At 36.0% G+C, this 20,858-nt stretch overlaps 1 protein-coding gene across 24 annotated transcripts in view; it reads left to right on the top strand.

The window, feature by feature from the left end:
• SOX6 (SRY-box transcription factor 6) overlaps positions 1 to 20,858 on the top strand; it is a 482,345-nt gene that overhangs the window by 69,456 nt on the left and 392,031 nt on the right. The window lies entirely within an intron of this gene.

The raw sequence follows: 20,858 nt of genomic DNA, 5'->3' as shown, positions 1-20,858 counted from the left end.
TGCATGTTCTAATTTATACAAAAGTTTTACTTATTTATTATCTTTTTACCTTTGTTCATAATTTTGCATTAAAAACTAGTTAGGTTATGTCTGTGTAAGATTTGTTCCGATACTTGGTTAGCCGTAGAACAATAGAGCATTTAGTGTTCGTGAAAGAAATGCCTTCAGTACTTTGAATGCAGCAGCTTAATGTTGTTTCTCTTAAAATATGATAGCTTATTGAAAATATTTTTCCAGATCAAATACACTAAGTTAATTAAATTATAGCCTTAATAAAACCTGAGAATATAATCAATAAATACAGATATCAAATAGAAAAAAATATTAAAAAGAAGATTAAGCTGTCTTTTTCAAATGGTAATCTCTGATTCTATTGACTTTTTTTTTTTAACATGAAAATAAGATCCTTCTATTATTAAGTGGTTGCACAAATTCTACAAACCAAGGAACAGCAGTGATGTAAGAAGTGACTGAGCATTCATTGTTAACTGAATAGCAATGTTACCATTAGTGACCGTAGTGACAATTGCTGTATTGCAAACTGAACAGAATGGAAGAGGTTTTTTTCTTTTTCTTTTTTCATTAAAAAAAAAAATAAGTTAACTTTAAATAGCAGTAAGTCCAAATTAGAATGGTGACCTAACATAGTTATAGCTAGAATAATTTAAGATGTAGATATGGAAATAGTTCTGCATTTTATCCAGTTGCAAAGTAAACAAACAAACAAAAAAAGGGAAACAGTATTTACAATAAATATATTAAACTTTGTCTTAATTATTTAAATATGTGTTGCTGAAAGTGGCCCAGAATGCTCAAGCATTTTGGGAATTGGTATTTAACCATGAGGGTAGGAGTTCCCAAATAATAAGTTATGGCCACAGGTATCCCACTCCCCACTGTCACCCCCAACAATGCATGTGAAAAATCATTGAAATATGTCATAAATATGTAATTCTGTTCAGGGAAGTTCTAAGCAATGTTATTAAGAAGAACAGTTATAGCCTTTAGCTCTTTGACTCAGCTAAGTAAATTTTCAGTCCGAATTTACCTGTTCCTCTCCCAGATTTGACCAGCCTAAAGATGTTTTTGATAGTGCTGCAAGTCTGTTAGCACAACCCCATTCTAAGCCTAATCATCAATGCCAAAAGAAGGCTTGAATTCTGCTGTCCTAAACTGTTCTTTGTGAAAAGCTAGGACTACAAAGATATGATTACAGTTTTTAGTATTACTATTTCTGTGAGTGAAGTGGGAAAATAAGCTGATACTAGGGAAGGCAGCATTTTTATTTTTAAGAAAATGTTTCTCACCAGACCCATCTTGTGGAATAGCCCCTTATGCAGTGCTTATGGCCAGTACATCCAAAACAACAGTTCTAAATCCAGGGAAAAAAAATCCCCAAAAGGATGATTCCTAATTGCAGCTATCCACAGGATACTGTCTCTGTTTTACTGACAAGTTTCTAGCAAACCTAAGAGTTTGCAAACTTTAAAGACGAAAGGTGATTCCAGAGGCATCCTGTTCCTTGTTAAAGGTTCTGCTATATCACTGCTAGGACAAAAAAGTGAAGTGCCTCTCCACCAGCTGCAGAGAAAGAAGGTGATTTGAATGTTAATGAAGGATAGAAGTTTCATAGTAACAGAAAAACAGAGGCTCTATAGATAAGAAAATATTTTCCCAGGATGTCTCAGTCTGCAGTTGTTGTAACCAGAGGAAGTAATATTACTAAGGAAGTATTTAAATGTCTTTAACAGATATTAGATGATGAAGTGGAGTAGTCATTATATTCCTATCCAACCTCCAATGCATGAGAGGTCTATTGAAATACAATCTTTTGAGAATATCCACTTAGTCCTGTTTCTAGACTCCCAGATTAGTTTGGGCATCCTGTTAATCTACAGAGCTCCAAACACAAAAGATTTCTCAGAGAATTAAAAAAAAAAAAAACCAACAACAAAAACAAAATGTTGTTTAATGCGGCAATAAAGATCTTAAGGCTCATTGTCTTCATAAATTTAAATGCCACTCCTCTAGCCCTCCTGGTCTGAAATACTTCCTGGATTCAACAGCATTGAACTTCTTTTCTGATATTTCCACCTTAGTTTTTTGAGCATCTTTTGGACCTGGCAGTGCCCTCGAGTGGTTCATGGGTTTTGATGTGAACATGAGAATTCCTTTTTACTCCTGTTTACTCTTTAGTTCTGTTTATTCCTTGCTGTGTTTCATGAGCCCCCTATTTCTAAATATCCAATCCACTGGTAGTCCTGCAAACATAAACTGGCACTTAGGCCTTCCTTGCAGTTCCCGTTAAGAAAAAAAGTCAAAAACATCAGTGTCTTTTAGAGACAACCTACTTAAATTCTAATGTATTTGAATGTCTGGTTATTATTAAGAGCACTGTCACTCTGTGTTTGGGGAGGTTTTTTTTTATTATTATTTTTATTTTCCTTGTTTGTTTTTGAGCAAATTAACAGAAAAGTAGTGATGAGTTTACAATAGTACCACTGAATTGCTCAAATCCTGAGACCTGCAGCTGAGACCTGAGCCTGTAAAGGTACAACATTTGTCATTCTGATGAATGACTTTTCCTGCCCATAAAATAGGGGAAGTAATCCATCCTCATTCTGCTCAGTGCTCTCTAAGCAGAGACGTATTTGGTTGCCAAACTCTCCTTCCCATTCTTCAACTAATCCCAGGAAAAAATGGAAATATGTTGGAAAGCTTGTGACACATGGTGGATGACTAGTTCTTTGCTCCCTGAACTCTCATCTGTAGTGCTTGACAACTTTATGCTTTTTCTTGCTCCTATTTAGTATCTTGATGGAATTGCTGTGGGATCCATTGAGATTAAATTTCTGCCATACACAGGAGGTGTGTGGCTTTCTGGAATGATAACACCCACTTCTGCCACTCTGAATACCCAGTAGGGAGCAGAATGAAGATTGGCTGGCTTAAACCAAAACATGCAACAAGGGATTTTCCTCCAGAATGTCTTCTGTTCTCGGTTGAATAGATCTAGAATTTACCTGCTAGATTTTGGTTAAGTATCAAATAATCAATTTCCATGACAAAAGAGATATCTAGATGTGAGTGTCATTTCAAAATGTTGATTTTTGGAAGGATAATAGAACAATAAGTTTAAACGATTCTCTTTTCACCTCGGAATCTGACTTTTTTGGTTTTTGATAATCTCATCTGTGTGAGATGATGGACCATACAAAACACTAATGTAAGAATCCATCAGCTTACTGAACTTTGTTAGCTTTCTTTGGGTGCCTGCTGTGGCCATCATCACTGTGATATCTGAATGCCTTACTTTTTTTGTAGGAGTAGTTTGAAATGCTAAGTTTGATATCCTTAAAAAAAAAAAAAAGAGGAAACGATAACTTTACTCACGGTTCTCTAGAAACTTGTATATACAGTTTTGAGAATCCTTTTTTTGAGTCCTATTTTGACTCTGGTCAAGGATAATATCATGACAGTTAAGGCTAAACTGGTAAAAACTTGAATTTTGAGTGACAAAACTCCTTTGCACCAGTCACAGGCTGAAGATTGTTAAATGATGATGTTCTAGAAACCCAGAATAACTACTGTGCATCCATTGGGTCCCTGATAAAAGAGAATCATTCAAAACAATACTTATTGCCAAGGGAACAGTAGGGTAAAAAAAATGAAATATATATAGATATTATAAGCTAGTTGATTTTATTTTTTATTTTATTTTATTTTTTAATTTTATTTTTTGTATCAGAATAATAATATTCAACAACCAGGGCGAATTAGCCACTGCTGTGTGTGGTTCCAGTATTACCAGTACAAGTACAGTAGAATTAATTTAATTCTACTAGTCCAAACTTAGCTTTACTACCTCTAAACTATATGCAAGTGTCTTTTGTGAAGACACCCTTTGTGTTAATGCATTTCAGAAAATTGATAAAAACGTCAGCTTTGTCATGGGATAGGATATGCAGATGCTCCTTATTTTTCCTCTGTTTTTACACTTTCATGGGGAGATGCCTAAGGTTAATTCAGGATGGTTATAGGAGCTAAGTGAGAAAATCTCCTGCATGATGAGCTTTGGAAGCTGAGACATGTTGTACTGGTTCTTATCTTTAAATATAATGCAGTCTGTTGTCATGTGCTAGTGATGTCAAATATCATCTGAGCATTCTTTGGGCTATCTGTCTCCACGTGCTACTGGCACATGTACATATTTCTGTCCATTTTTTAGCAGTACGTATTGGGCTTATTCCTGTGTTAGCATTCCTTCCATCAATCCTGAATGCAAGCCAGCTCTACCAGCAGGAGAATTTTATATCTGTTTCATACGTTAGTATGATGACTTAAAAGGCCACTCCTTAATTCCTTCCAGCTAAGGTTTCTTCATTTATTGTATATTACAGTGCAAAGGTTTCTTCTTTTGAGGCAATTGATTTCAAACTGTTTTACCTCTTTGATTTCTTCTGTCAAGCAGTATGGGGGACACAAAAGCCAGGATGTTCTTTGGTATAACCATTAGCAGTGCTTCTGTACACTTACTGTGTTAGGAGGAGAAAAAAAGAAAAAAAAAGGGTATTAATTCTCAATGCTTGTTTTCTTACAATAGCAGATATGTGTGTAAATCAGATATGGACTATAAATCAGAGTTATTTTCATTAATTCTGTAGTTAAGCTTTTGTTCATTATTTACATCTTGGAAAGATCTAATTCTGGAGAACAGCTGAGTGGGAGGATCCTTCTCTGTAGTCAGCTCTGACTGATAGCTTTGGAGCAGTCTCCCCTTCTGTCTGTGAAAATATATCATTCTATAGTATATGGGATTTGCTGGACATGCTCTTCTTGAAGAAATAGACAAGTTAGCAACATTTTCCATTGGCAAATCTCCAGGGCAAAATGTTTGTTATAGCTCTTGTATATCTTTATGCTTTATCTGCATGCTTTAATTTTTGTCTCTTAGTAACATAAGAGTTTTAACCTGTTACAGGGTAGAAGTAGTTGCAGAGTTAAAAGTGGTCTCAGTTTTTGGCTGCAGAAGTATATTATTCCAGAACACTTCTAAAGCATCTGAAGACTTGAGAACTGCAGTATCAATTTCAAAATACCACTTTCACTGTGCATATCTAGGGAATGCTTCAGATACCTGCTGCCGGCGACTTGACAATAGACCCTCCCAGGATTCTTCATGACCAGGAATTTCTGCAAGAAATCTCAGCAGATTTCTGTCAGAGTTTTGCTTTAGGTTTGGCAAGACTTTGCAGGCAGAGCAGACAGAATCGTAGCTGTAATACATTTGCTTATAGTATGCTAGTTTATTTGAAAATTTCCAATCAATTTGGTATAAATCCTACTGAAAGTTTATAACAACTATTCTGCTAAGTATCTAGGCCACTATTTAAGATATGAATGAGAATTCTCATTCACTGATGCAACTGAAAATTTTCTTTAGGATCTTTAAAAATACATTACAAGATTTCTATTGAAAACAGGACAAACAAAGCTTTTCTAGCTGACTGATTAAAAGTTTAATTAGATAAAAAAAACTATGCAAAAAGTAGTTTTTCTGAAGCCTAATGCACTAGTGAAGATCAGATCACTCTTCAGAAATCTGTTTGTGCAATAATTCCATTTCCTTCTCTTTTAACTGTTTTGAACACAGTCAATATGACGATGGAGTAGAGGGGTGGAGCTGGTTTGCCCTGTGAACAAATAGCTGAATCCAGGAAATGTTGTCTTTAGTGGTAATCGTATGGGATGGGAACAAATGTGTTCTGAAGGATCGTAAAGGTAGGGAAAGATAATGTTTCATTTTTAAATTCATAATGGGAAGTGGAAAAATTACCTTTTCACTAGCTTGTTCCTTTGGACTCTGAGCTGACTGCCAAGTTGCCACTTGTTTGTTTTATTCGTGGTGTGCTCTTACAGCCTATGGGATATTAGTTCCTGAAGATTTTATGTTCTATTCTGTACTATTACATCTAAGCACTAGGTTTCTGTCAATGGAGTACATTAAATTCATATGACAGAGACGCACAAAAAATACATGGAGACACTAAACTGGAAAGTGAAATTTGTTGCATGTAGAGAATTTTCCTCTAATTAAGGACATCAGATATGTGTCTGGTATACTATATCAAATAGTCCTCTCTGAGACCTACTGTAATATTTTTTTTCTGCTGAATATCAAATGTAAAAAAACAAACCCTGCCTTGTGACATTACTGTGGACTTGCCATTGACTTGCATTTACTGACTCAAGCTAAACAATTTTATTTGATTCTAAACTTAATTTTTTGCTTCTTAAAGGGAAAAAAACACAAACCTTTTTATCAGAGGTATTTCCAGCATATCACAAAGAAAAATTGTCAGTCCACATATTTCTTCCAGTTTGTGCTGCAGTCTACTGAGGTTCTACAGCAGGAGTGTGTTCAAAACAATATATAATTGTCCCAGACTGAAATAGAAGAGAAGAAATGTCACAGCTTTTTGGAAGCTAAATGTAAAATGTTGAAATACCATCATTTTTTCCTTCTTAAAATCTTAGTTACTTGCAAGTGAAGTTCACTACATTTTAATAGTTTTATGCCTTTACACAACTGCAGTCTGCTACACTACAAGGCCAAAGCACAGTTAATAAAATGAGCAGTGTCTTCTGAAGGAAGGCCAGAGAGCCTAGCAGACAGCGCTAAAAGGCATAGGTAGAGTTGATTAGCAAATACAAAGAACCCAGTCTAAGAATTGTCACATTGCATATGCCATAAATAGTTAAAATAAAAAAAAAAAAGAAAAGATGCTGTTGGCCTTCTTGGCCACCTGAGCACACTGCTGGCTCATATTCAGCCGACTATCAAGCAATACTCCCAGGTTCTTCTCTGCCAGGCAGCTTTCTAACCACTCATCTCCCAGCCTGTAGCGCTGCTTGGGATTGTTGTGCCCCAGGTGCAGGACCCGGCACTTGGCCTTGTTGAACCTCATACAGTTGCCCTCAGCCCATCGGTCCAGCCTATCCAGATCCTCCTGCAGAGCCTTCCTTCCCTCGAGCAGATCGACACACGCACCTAACTTGGTGTCATCTGCAAACTTATTGAGGGTGCACTCGATCCCCGCCAGTCGACTGGGACCTCCCCCAATAGCCAGGACTGCTGATAAATCATGGAAAGCGGCTTGGCCAGCTCTTATGCCAGTTCTCTTAGTACCCTCGGGTGGATCCCATCCAGCCCCATCAACTTGTGTACATCTAAGTGCTGTAGCAGGTCGCCAACCATTTCCTCGTGGATTGTGAGGGCCACAATCTACTCCCCATCCCCTTCCACCAGCTCAAGGTATGGGGTAAAGACACAAGACAGGCCTAACCCTAAATGATATATTCAGACCCACCTGTAATTAATCAGATGAATCTTGTGGTCCTAAATGAATACATATTATTTCAGAACTTCGGTCTGCATTGAGTAAGCAGAAATTAGTGGTCTTGATGTTCTAAGATAACATGCATATCAGTACAACTGAAGTTTGAGAATTAACTTACGCTAGAGTGCTATAGTGAATGAGTAAAAAGTCAAAGTATTCAAACCATGTGTTCTGCTGTAGGCTTCTAAATTATATATGTCAACAGAATTACAATGCCTTGCTTAGAAATGATGAGCCTATGCAAATGATCTGAGGTTAATATCTATAATTTGCAACTTGGAAACCTTTTTGGTTCTTGTATAGTTTTCCTAGATTATTTTGCATAGACCTATGACATTTTGAAATCACAACATAAATTGAAAGGATGCAGCCAGAGCAAGGAAACTGATCCTTAACTAATTTCTAAAAACAGGAACCAAATGGTTTAAAAGTAACCAGCCATCTCAGGTGAGTCTGCAAGAGATGCTTTGTGCAACCACTCTGTGCAGTAGGTTGTGAAAGCTGACAAGTAACACGAGAATAAGGTTAGCTCAGTAGCTCCAGTTTCAGCATCATCGCATGAAGTGTAGTACATCTCTATGAATGGTCTGATTTTCTTTTGCCCTGCAAGGTCATAAAGCCCGACTTGGCTTTCTGACACTGGCTAAACTATGTGAATTAAGTATAGCTGATCTTAAAAGCGAAAAATTGGACAGTTGGGAAATCTAGCAGATATTTTGACGTGCTTTTGAAGCTGATAAGAATCACCATAAATTTAAATGTTACCTTGCCTTGTACGGAAACCAGACGTAACAAATGGCTTTGAATTTTTCATGAATGACTGAGCACCCTGTTTTACTATTAAGACCAAGCATTTTGGGCGGGGTAGTTGGAGAGGAACAGGGATACAAAGGATGCTATAAGGCTACTGATGGAGTGTCATATAATTTTACTAGTTGCATAACTGCTTTTAACTACTAAACTCTCTCTGATTAAAATAACAATTGAGCTTGTAATTTTTCTGAACAGCTGCTGCTACAGGGGGTCATTACCTTGGAGAGCTTTGAAATAATCGTACTCCTAATACATGAGTTATGTAGCCTCATGTTTTACAGCAATGCACAAAGTTTAAAGTCTATAGTAGAATGTTATTTGAAAGCTGTCAAACCATGTTAAAAAAGACTGCATCGTCAAAGGCCCTTGTGGCCAGGATTCAACATGTAGCCTTGTCTTACTCATTATAAAATACATGTTTATAAAGTTCCACAGAGCATCCAATTCCCAATTCACTTATATCAGCAAGACTTAACTTGCTCATTAATCTAAATTCTTTTGCAACTTTAATCTACATGTTTAATTAATCATAAAATGAGGCGGTAAGTAATTTCAGCAATGTGTGGCTTGTTATCAGATGCATTTAATCACTCTTCTGTGAGCTCATTTGGAAACACCTGAAGATGTCGAGAGCAGTTTGAATAAGCATAAATTATTCTTTGTCAGTGTACTTCACTCAACTAATAAGACATTAATTTAAAAGGCACTGTTCGTCATTTTTAGATCTTCACCAATATTTTTAGCTTAGCAGTATAAATCTAATTGTACATACTGTACGATTCCCAACATAGTGCCCAACATTGAAAAGGGTAAGAGTTTTATTGAATTCATTTTTCTTATTTACATGTAATTATATCATGTAATCGTAATTTTAATGAGGATTAACCATAGTTATCAAATCTGTTAACTATTCAAATGTTTTTGGAATAAGCTGCTAATTACTTGAAATGCTAAAGAATATTAGATGATACAAAGAGTTATAGATTCTGTTTTTTTTTGTTTTTTTTTTTAAAGATAATAATTCTTGTCATTTTTGGAACACTTGTCACATACTAACTTGCAATAGATATGCCTGGGTGCCTCAAACGTTGGTAGGATTAGCTTTTGAAAATACAGGAACAAAGACTACAACATTCCTGGGTACCTTATATGAATAGCTACTCTGCACTTTCAGGTACTTACACAGGATTATATTGAATGGAAAATAATGAATAATATTCCCATGTTTCCTAGTCACTTAACTATTACGTAGTCAGTGATGGCATTCCATCAAAAAAAAAATCCCCCCCAAAAAAAGACATGACCTCAGAGCATATAATTCAAAGGAGATGAGTAAGTCATATATCTCTTCATGTCAAGAAAATGGGAATAAAAATCACATTTTATTGGAAGTCATCACCTGTGTCTTTATGCTGTGAGAGGGGATGGCATTCTGTAAGAATAATTATTTCACTGTAAACAAATTTATTTGCTTGCCATGGAGCATCTCAGTTAATCTTGCTTTTGAACACTGGACCACATTTTCCAGTTGTCTGGTATGTTCTAGTGTGGATCATAACAGGAAAGGGGAGGATATACCATTTTGCCATGAAATACAAATCACTTCCCCACATTTTCTCTACTGTGTTTAATGTCTGTGAATGAGCTCTTGTTTTCTGTGACAGTGCAGTGCTCTAATAAGAATAATATTGCTGAAAGTGCCCTGCCTCTGCTACCATGTTAAAGTTGCCGCACCATTTAAACTATAGCAATAAATTGTGGCAGTTGATCCTTTTTCCCTGCTGTCTATGTGTTCCTTTCTACCACAATTTAGTTTTTATTTTTATTTGGCTCCCTATTGCAGATGGAAGCGATTGTTTGTTTCTGAAGCGCTGAGGGTTTGAGAACAGTAAACCTTTTGCAGCATCATATAGTACCTATCACCAGGCTGGACAGTTTAACAACATTTTATGAAACCACAAAAAAACTATGTACAGCTTACATTTAGGGTCTGACTAAAACGCATACAAATGAGGAAATATGAGCTGCTTCTAGGCCTTCCTCCATGTAAACGTTTATTCTGACTTATTTACTCTGTAGGCAGTAACGAATCCTTCACATGTGTTATTTGGCCTATTTTTCCCTGCAAAATGTCTTTTGAAACATCTGTGGTCAAGTTTCAAGATTTAATATAAAAATCTTCAATTCAGTAGACTAAAAAGTGACCAGTCTGACTTTTCTGTATTTGCTCCTAGTTTAGAGAGTGTTATGAGTGCTCATCATTAAATACTTTGGTGTGCACAAATGAAGGATTTTGAGGTCTTTCAGCCTGTTGCCGTGTCCATAGTTTGAGCCGTTGGTATCTATATTCAAGTGGTTCATTTTTTTAGTGGATACTGCAAGATAATAACTTCATTTTTTCTTTCTTTGTTTCTTATATCCAGAAAGCCATAGCTAAAATGTACAGGTGTTCTAAGATTTTCTAGATCAAAATGCATCATTCAATTCTTTATTGTTTATGGATAACTAACATATTACTTGCGATAACTCTCAGCAAAAATACTTGTACTTCATTAGGCAGTAGGTGAATTTGTGAAGTTTTTGCTTTAATCACATTGGCCTTTGAAGGGAACACTCTAATCACTTGTTTATATAGAAATTGCAGGTAGTTCATGCTAAATACATCCAATTTGCATAATATATTTTGGCCTTTTCTAATCGTTTGCATGTATCTGTTATCTGCTTCAAGCCAAAAATATTTATTGACTTTATGGATTCATCTGGAATGTTTTAAGTGGGGATTGTTCAGAAAGATAAAACTTCTACATTTGCAAAGCCTATGCATTTATTTGCAAGTAAGAGTCCAGTCTCTCTGATAACAAAGTATAGCCTGCAGTAAGTTCCAAGGTTGCTAATTTCAAGTGTTTAAAAATTAGAATGAACCTTCCTCCTGCAGAAGTAGAACAAAGTAAAGGAATATTCATTTTTGTCTCCTTAAAATCAAGCCTTTAAAGTTTGCATTTTCAAATGTTTCTCTACAACTCTGACTTAAATATTTGTAATATATGGATCTTTTTCTAAAAAAAAAAAATAAAAATATTCCTAATACATCTGTAAAACCTGTAGTACAACCTGAACCATGTGTACTGCTATAAAGCTAAACTTCTAGAGATTGTGAGACACTGTAATAGCAAAGAATTCCCTAGCATATTGTGCTTGTATTACAGCACCTGATTCATAGTACTCAAACTGATGCAAGTATTCTAAAACAGAGAATAAATTTCTGTTCTTCATTTTGCTCTATACAGCAAAAGATAAAATTGCTCAGCCCTTGTGCATTCCTTTCATTTTGCCTCATAGTAAAAATTCAAGGAGCTAAGTGGAGGAGGAATTGTGCCTAAAATAAAAATATTAGAAAAAAAATGATAAAGTGGCAAAGTTTTTCCCCTAAAGCAAGAAATAATCAAAAGATGCTATAGACATGAGCTAGATCCCATTGAGTGGTATGGTACCAGATCACATCTGCAATAGAGAAGACATTGAGAAGAAAATAATGCCTTGAAAAACAATTCTATTTATTAGCTGAAAACTTTCTTATAAGGGAGGAAAAACAATAACAACTTTATATATGTATTTTTTTTTCTGATAAAACACTACTGTGAAATGTTTCATTTTGAAAATGTTCAGCTGGAGTGAACTACTAATCTATTATTCCCAGAAACATACTTGAGGTTTTGAGCTACCTTTGAATGATGAGGCCTCATTGTTGTTAGAAAGCAGAGGGTCTGACTGCCAAGCACGACTTCCAGTTTTGAAGTGAAACTGAAAAAGGTAAATCCCTTAGCTGAGGGATATGAACACTACAGATTCTTGTTCATTCCGTGTATTTAACAGACTGTTCCCTATTTTCCCCAAATGTGAATCTCACTTTTTTTGCTTTTGTCAAAATAGCTGTATTCATTAGAATGAATGGAATCTTTCTGTTTCTAAAGAAAGTGTCCCAAACTGTGCTTTACTTTTGTTCTTTGTGGGATACGAGACCTCTGCCTGTTATATGAAAAATGGATCTTGTGTTAAGTTCACTGTTCTGTGCACTGTTGAGATTTTAATGCTCACAACTGGTCACTTGGAACAAAATACAAGTCAGTAACAGGGACATATAACAATTTATACCAATGTTGTATTTGGTGTACGTGTATCCATACACTCACAATTTTTTAAGATGCCTGTGTTGCAAGGGGTCCACATGAATGAGTAATGATGTAAGGTACGAGGAGAATTGTGAATGACTTGAACATTGTGAATGGCCAATGGGTGTTCTTTCTGACATAAAATTAGCTCAGTGTGAGAGATTTCCATGGTGCTTTTTGGATCACGAAATACAGCTTGTGAGCATTACATTCTGCAGGATGTCCCAAGGTGAGAGGGGAAATACAGCTGAGTATCAAAGGAAATTAATAACTTCCTGAAAATTCCTAGACATTAAATGGGAAAATTCTTAGTACTAGCAAACCAGGCTTTCTTACATTTGGGTGATAGAAAAGCAAAAGATTTACTCGAAAAGGAAAAATATATTGTATTTTTGTTATCTTTAGATGTGTAAAAGAACCTCTGGAGACATCTACTTAATACTCTGAGAATTTGGAAACAGGCAATGTCTTCCTAATGAGCATGTGACAGGCCACAAGTTTCCATCAGAAGCTGTGCATGATGAAAAGAAATCACTGATAATAGTAAGGTTTTAAAATACTAGCTATTTACCCTTGAGGACATACCGTTCACCAGCATTGTAGCCAATTTGCAAAGATGTAAATCTGTCAAGTCTAGGAGAATACCTCGCTGAATTTTGGACCAACATTTTCCAGTGGATAATGCAGTGCAGTATTATAAAATAGACCTACATGCTCCCCCATAAATAAAATATCGACAAGACCCTTGCTTTGGCAGGGTGTCCCAATTCACAGTCAGGCTAGTATTTTGTAGAAACTTGACATATGTAAAATCTTCTGTCGTTCACCTAAACAGACCACACCATATGTGCAAAGTACATTTTGTTCCTACATGAATTAACAAATGATTAATAAAAATGTATGTGTTAGACATAATTCAGAAAGTCAGTTTTGTAATGACACTAAACATTTTAAAAAATATTTTGGGAAAACAGACTCTTCTCTAAAGGAAATGAAATCTTTGTAGTTCAGAAACTAGTTTTCTGCTTAAGACTTGGTTTGACAGACTTTTCAACAAACCAAGGGTAGAATACATTTGAAAGGCTCTCAAGCAGAAAGAGGATGGTATTCTAGAGATTTATAAGGTGCCTGCTGAGCAGTTGGTCCCTAATACTTCATACTAGTGATTTAACTGCTTATTAAAAGCAGCTGTTAATTATTTTATTATGCTAAAGTTACTTATTATCAAACTATTAATATTCAGTATGAGCTGTCAAATACAAGGCAGTCTTTGGGAGATCTGAAATATTGGCAAGTGTATGTGGTGTTTATAGTTTTTCCCCATGACTTGCAGAGCACTGTGGTGGAACCTCAGTGCAGGAAGGAATTTGCTGATCAAGGACAGGTCAATGCATACTCTTGAGGTATCTCACAAACTGTGTGTTCTTCACCAGTTGCCTGAATGCCTTGTTATTTATTCTATTAGTTGAAAATGAATGCAAAATGGTGATCTTTGGTTTACTAATGTGCTCTATTTTGTTGATGTTCTTACCGCTTGGGCAACTGCTACTTACCATTACATTCTGCTAATTAAGTAGCCACATAGATGCAGGATTTTTTTTACTGGGTGGTCTATGTTAAAATTGTCCTTTCATCTACATGGCATCAAAATGGCACTGTGTAGCAGATAAGGGCACATATCATCCTTAAAATAATCTTTTCTCTTAATTAACCAGATATATTCTTTTTGGCTTTTAGTCCTGTATGTTGAAGAGTTCTGAGGTAACTGAGAACTTGTTTTCTGTGATACAGATTTTTTTATTGTGCATTAATGAAAAGTGTCAAATGATAACGTGACTTATTTGAAATTTCATTCTGAGTCATACCATGCCTTTTGTATCATCTTGGCTTTGTAAGTAGGAGAGCCTGCTTGGCATAAATTTTTGCCATGGGGAAAAATTCTGACTAAAAGGCTGAGAGCAGTTAATAGATTGGCTTGTGTATTCATTTGTATAAGGCTAAAAGAAAACAAAATCTGATTAAAAATAAGGTTGTGAAGGTTCCTTGATGCTTCAGTTATTCAAAGAAATGTAAAATTGGTGGAGGTGAGAGAATACTGACTGGAGAACTTGTGGGAGGAGCTCTGTTTTACTGAGTAAGATTAAAGCCCAACAATAACTCCTAGATCTAAAATTATTAGGTATTATATTTTATTTCAAAATTATACCCTTAACTGAGCATCTCATGTAAAGTGGAAACTAAATACTGTTCTAAAATAATAAAGACTGTGAAATCAGTGTAGTCTATTTATAAGCCAAAGAACAACTACACTAAAAAAACAACAAACTAAAAAGCAGTCTTCCCTCACACCTACCAGTCCATTTACCTAAACTCTCATGAAGTACCACTTTGATTCCAAGCAAAAATTATAAGATGGTGATTCACATCGGAGTAGGGATGCAAGATGTCATGTTAGGAACTGTGAAGTGCCAGAATTAGAGTTGCTCTCCAGTTACTGTATAAACCCCCCAGAAGGCAATTCCAGGTGCCCAAACGAAGCACTGACTTCCACTATTTTCATAGTTTGTGGGAGAGTTTATGCTCCTAATTCAGATACTCAGATGCCTTGATGCTTGTTTTACTTTCAGCTGTATCCTTGAATGGATGGGCTTTGGTTTTGCCACTTACAAAATAAAGGCAATGCTGATTTTTCTATACTTCTCAAAAAACTTTTTGTTTGAGATCTTCTTTCCTTCTGAGCTTTCTGATAACACCCAAACCTCTTGGATTCTGTATATGAAGAGAGGTATTTCAGTTGTGGAGGTGGTAGAATATTTGAGGATACTCTGCTGACTCTATGAAATGTATGTTAAATGCATCTGCAAAATTCCTATCAATTTCTTAGGAAAAAGTGAGCAAACGTTTGTGATCCATGTTGGAATGGGAAGCTGTTACCAGCAAGGCCATGAGGGTGTTGCGATTTGACTGAACTTCTGACCTGTTGAGAGGGGGAAAATCTCAGAGAAGGTCTGTGCTAGAGGGAGGGTGGTATATGAGAGATTACTTTTCAGTTTCGACAGTGCTGACAGGACAGTAAGCCATTTTTTCCCCATTATTTTTCCTGCTTTGTTGTGGACCTTCACGCTAAGGAGGGAGCCAGTGCTTGAGTCAAATCTCTGCTCTTTTGCTCTATTTTCTATGTAACTGTGGCTGTATCTCTGAAAGCTGTAATTTAAACAAGTTTGAACTTTCAATTTTGATTCAGGTGGTCATCTGAATTGTTGGGAATTGTTGTTTCTTAGCACTTTACTTTCCAAGATGGTAGAGATCTCCACCAGTGCTCACTTATCTTTAGACTGCAAGTTCCTCAGTGCTCTCTAGAGCTGGTTAGGCAAGCAGCAGTGCTTTCTGTTGTTCTCAAGAAAGAGCTCTTCCTTTTATACCAGTTAAATAAATTAAATAAACCCTTCCCCATTTTTGGTTGAGTTCTGCAGATGTCTTCATAGAAAGCAATCTAGGATTTTGAAAAACTGTAAGTATAGGGACTGCTCACTGCTGCTTGGATTTGAAACTATATCATAAGGCTGCATAAAGAGGAGTTTGTGTTGGACCAAAATAGAATAACTCATGTTCAAATATGTACTTAATGTTTTTTAATAGGGCCCTGAGAGATGGTCTGACGAGTATTTAGCAATGGATTCACAACATTACCATTCCATATGAATCACCAAAAGGGCTTCTGATTCACATAATATTTTCTACTTCCTATTCTACTTCAGAGTCTGTTAGGTGGTATATTTAGAAAGCAATTTCTTGATAAAAAGGAGGAAGATGATGAAGATTAAATAACTAGGATTGCTGAATAATTGCTCTGAAGTATTTGATACCCTATGGTCTGCTGAATAGTTGGAAAACTAATCATTTTTTTTAATTAAAAAAATAATATATATATATACCTGATCTTAAACCACAGCAGGGCCTCTTATTTCAGGTCCTAAACATGAAAATGTAAACATATTTTTTTTAATGATGAGAACTTAAACATGAAGGCAAGTACAATATCTATTTTACTTATTTCTCTTTTCATTATCATTCTCTTTTTTGTGTGTCTGTGCTAGTATCTAATTATTCTTTACTCTTTTGAAAATCATTTTAGTTTAGTGTGTTTAGGATAAAAGAAGTTCCTATGCTGATTGAAGAGGGCAGACTTTGCTTTGTTTGTTTATAGGATCATGAATTAGAAACTAATTGATCCAAATATTGAAACATAATTTGTGGTATTAGTCAAACATATTGGCAGTGAGACAATATTTTGGAAAATTGGTTTCACCTACTACAAATAAAATCTTTCCTATTCTGTCATTTAAAAGTACCAATTGCCATACTGATTAAAATCAGATATCTTGTTTCTAGTGCATGAAAGTATCTGTATGGCAATATCAAAATGCAACATGGGCTAAATCTGGTGTAGCAGACTTAGAAGCAGGACTTCTAAATTTGCCTGGTATTGCCATTTCTTTGTTACTGAGTGAGCTGTTTAACACATCTATGTCTTGGTTTCCCTATCAGTAAGTGTCCATAAAATGACTTTATCCTCATGTCATATGAATGAAAAGCTGCGAAGTGTCTTCCCCAAAAGTGACAGAGATTATTTAAATGGACATTATTGGGTTCCTATTGTTATTATTTTATTTGTGTTGCAGTATGTAGAGACTTCAGCTAAAAGCAAGGTTCCTTTGAGCAGGTCTCTCTGCTATATTTACTTTCTAAATGGGCAATGCAGATTAAAGGTGAAGGACAGAAAATATTTAAATCCTCACACAATGACAGTGAATTTGGACCAAATTCATCCAGACTGATTGCTACCTTAAATCAGTCTCTGCATTTATTATAAGCTGTGAGCTTTCAGGTGTTTAGATGTCCTTCCTTCAGGAAAACTAAGTAAAGGAGCATTGATTATGTGAGCATGGGCAAGAGATTAATCGCAGTGTTTCTCTGAGCGCTTACGTGAAAGTCCAACGGCCAAAGTCCACAAGCGTGTTTGAAAAACATTGGCTTTCATAGGTTCATGAAAATAGGTGCCCCTATTCATTCACATAGGTCCTCCTCTAAAACTCAAGGGACCATAGTTGTCATTAAGTGTGACTGGCATAATGCAGGCCAGAGAAATCCCCTCAAACTCCCATAGCCGTGGCTAGCCTAGTCAATGTATCTTTGTGGGATGTAGCCTGACTGGAAAATTTACAGTGATAGGCGATGTACCACAACCTTTTGTCAGTTTGTCTTAGTGTTTCATTTATCTTATTTATTAAACTGTGTGCCATAATTTTCATCTGAATTCATTTAAGTTTACAGCCATAGATTTCTGTATGGGTGAAAAATCCTGTTATCATGTTTTCCTTTCCTGTGTAAATACTGTTAGATTCTTATAAAATCTTTTTCTTCAACACATTTGACAGAGTAGGCCACTTGGCTGCCTCAGTGCCAGATGTTTTCCATTGTTTTAACCTTTGTCAGGATTCACTATTAGCCTCTCACAACCATAAAGGAGTTCAATGGAGAGGTAGTGGTTCTGCTGTCACCATGTCAATTCTAATGAAAATTTTCCCTCTTTCCCTCTTTAATGTGTGCTTTGCAAATGCTTCTTCTCCTACAATGCTGATGCATTTCTCATGTAAATGTTGCACGTTCCTCACATATTAGTTATTACCTACGCTAAAAGTAAGGGAATTTGATAATGAGTGAATTATTTTGTTCTCAGTTATGCCTGTTTTTCTGGAAAGTATATTTAATCCCCATTTGAATATAGTTATTTTTATTTTCTATTAAGTCCAAAGGAATGTGGGTAACTATGTCATATCTGGTGCTGCATAGTCATACTTGATTCTACAGTATCTATGTTTTTCTTCTTGCACTGGAATTGTATAAACTATTTTTGAGCATTTGAGTTTAAAACAGCTTTAAAAGGCTATGGGTGTAAAATGCTTTACAAACTGAAGTTTTCCACCAAGCAGAGAAAATTGTCAGAGAAGCAACTAATTGATCTCTGCTCCTTTACAGCTGTGTAATGCTATGCATAACTAAAAGCTCCTGTTAAATTAATTAATGATTTCAATTATGAACTTTTCTCCAAAATGTTATGATTCGTATCAAGCTGATAATGCAATGACCTGGGAGTGTGAAATCTGTGTTATGTAGAGAGTCGCCAGTTAATTGATTCACAAATTATTTAAACTTTGTTGCACCCAAGGGAGTGCTCAGATCCATGACAGCTATTTCTTAAAGTGTACAAACTCTTTTCTTTTTAAGAATGTCTTGAGCTTACAAGCATGATAAAATGCTTGTAAGTCAGATATTGGCAGTTCATAGTGTGCCTGTTAATGTATTGGAAGGATTTCTATAGTTTTTTTTTTTTTCCTCCTGTGTCACCGTGAATGTATATATGAAAAAAGAAACTTCGCAGGTATCAATAAGAAAAGATCAATGCCTTGCCCAGAAATGATTTTTTATCTACCTGTTTAGGCCAATTACTTCTGTCATATTGAATGTTTCTGCTTACTTCCCTTATCACCTGCTATCACACGTTTCATTTCTGATGATTGTTGAGTAACTCTTGTTTCCTGCTAAGGGAAATAATACAGAGTTTCTGAAAAAGCTTCTGATATTTAAAATGAAGGACATTTCATAGAGTGTTATGGTAGGAATCAGTTCACAGTATGAAAAGTAGTAATTATGCCAACCTGTATTTCAGAATTTATTGTTGCGAAATACTGTATTTCATTGACTTTGCCATGCCTCTGTATGTACAGAAGCTTGAACGACAAGTCTCATTTGTTAGAGATGTACATAGACGGGAGGGAATGTTCAGTGTAATTTAGTCTGATTCTGACATCGTGCATAAGTTTCACAACAATTAAAAATTGAAATGTACAAAGAATAATATAGAAGGAGGTATTAAAATAAGTTAAAGTACTGTTAATATTTTATAAAGCTTTATTAATTTTTTATAAATGTTATTAAAGTGCAGTTGGGTTGGCTTCAACTTTGCATGAAATGACAGCTTCTACAGATCCTTCTGCGAGTGCGAGGCCCTCAGTGAAGGGGCAGAAGGACTTTGTGTGGCTTCCTGGGTCTAGGGAGAGACCCAGGAACCTGAGTCGTGTTAGGACAGATATGTCTTGCTCTGAAGTTCAGGTGGTTGCAGTATTAGCAAGCAGCAATGTTGCATTGACTTGTTGCACTGTCGAAACATTTGGGATTGCTTCTAAGTACAGAATGATTTTAGATCCTGGCAGTTAAATACTGTGCCAGGTGAAATCATGGTGGAAACTGCCCATCGGCTTTCTCACTCTTGGAATGTTCTGCCTACCCAGAGATTTAGGTTTCTCAATTGTCAGATGCTTTTTCTGCTTTTGTATTTCTGTTAAATTTTCCACTGTCAACTCTCTCCTCTGTTACTAGGACAAAACAATTAAAAGTGCATCTCTTGTTATGAAGTTGCGCATTGCTGCAGGGCCATGAGAAGCTGCCTTGAAAGGGAGCGAATATAAACCAGTATCTGTATTGTTGGAAAAAAATACCATTTCAAATACTGAGTGACTGCTTCTGTTTCCTAAAATTAAGGAGCCTATAATCTCAGCACCATTAACAAGTGCTGTCATTCAGATACACAGTGTCTGGCTGATTTAAATAAAATGAAATGAAGATAGTTGTTTCTGGTCCCTTGGCTTCACTCATTGCCATAAACATATGCTCTGCGTCCCGCTTCTTTCCATCTTATTTATGACTTTAATTTGTTGTGTGGGCTGCGCTAGAAATTAAATTTAATACAATTCTCCAAGGGACCCTGTCATATAATAACATGGTAATTTCTGTGTATCCTTTTGAAAAATGAGGAAATTAATTCTTCCTGACATGTTCTAATTATTCCAGTGTGAACGGCAAATCCGTTTTTCCCAGCCCCTGAAGTGTTATAGGCAAATGGCTGCTGTTCAAAGCTGAGGTGCTAATGCTGACCAGCAGTGCGTTTAATTTGAAACATGAGCAGACACCTTTCAACACACCTTTGTAATATTGGAGTACTTTACAGAAATTAATTCACTACTTATTTGGCAGCTTAGCCTGGGGGTTATGGTTTCTATTCATCAATACTATAGTCGTGTTAGCACAATGTTTCCTGTTTCCTCTAGTGCTCTGTGCCTGTGCTGCAAAATACAAATTCAGAAGGGTGCAATGGCTGGTTATAACATACATATTTTCAAAGTGGGGACGTGGGTACCGTAACACAAATGATTCTGTGCCATGGCATATTTATGGGAGGGAGGTACTATAAGGTCTTCAGGGTTGAGTTAATTACATATGGTGGTTAACATGTTCAGCTGAAGTTACAGGGAAGAAATTACTTAGAGCAACTTCCTGCGAGACAGCTCTTCTGCTCAGGCGCTGGCCTCTGTTTTGACAGACCCTTGCCTGCTTCCATTTCTGCTGTATCATTGAG

Source organism: Anser anser (genome assembly GCF_964211835.1).
Source record: "Anser anser genome assembly, chromosome: 5".
NCBI lineage: Eukaryota > Metazoa > Chordata > Aves > Anseriformes > Anatidae > Anser > Anser anser.
This window is presented reverse-complemented; position numbering and strand designations above follow the sequence as displayed.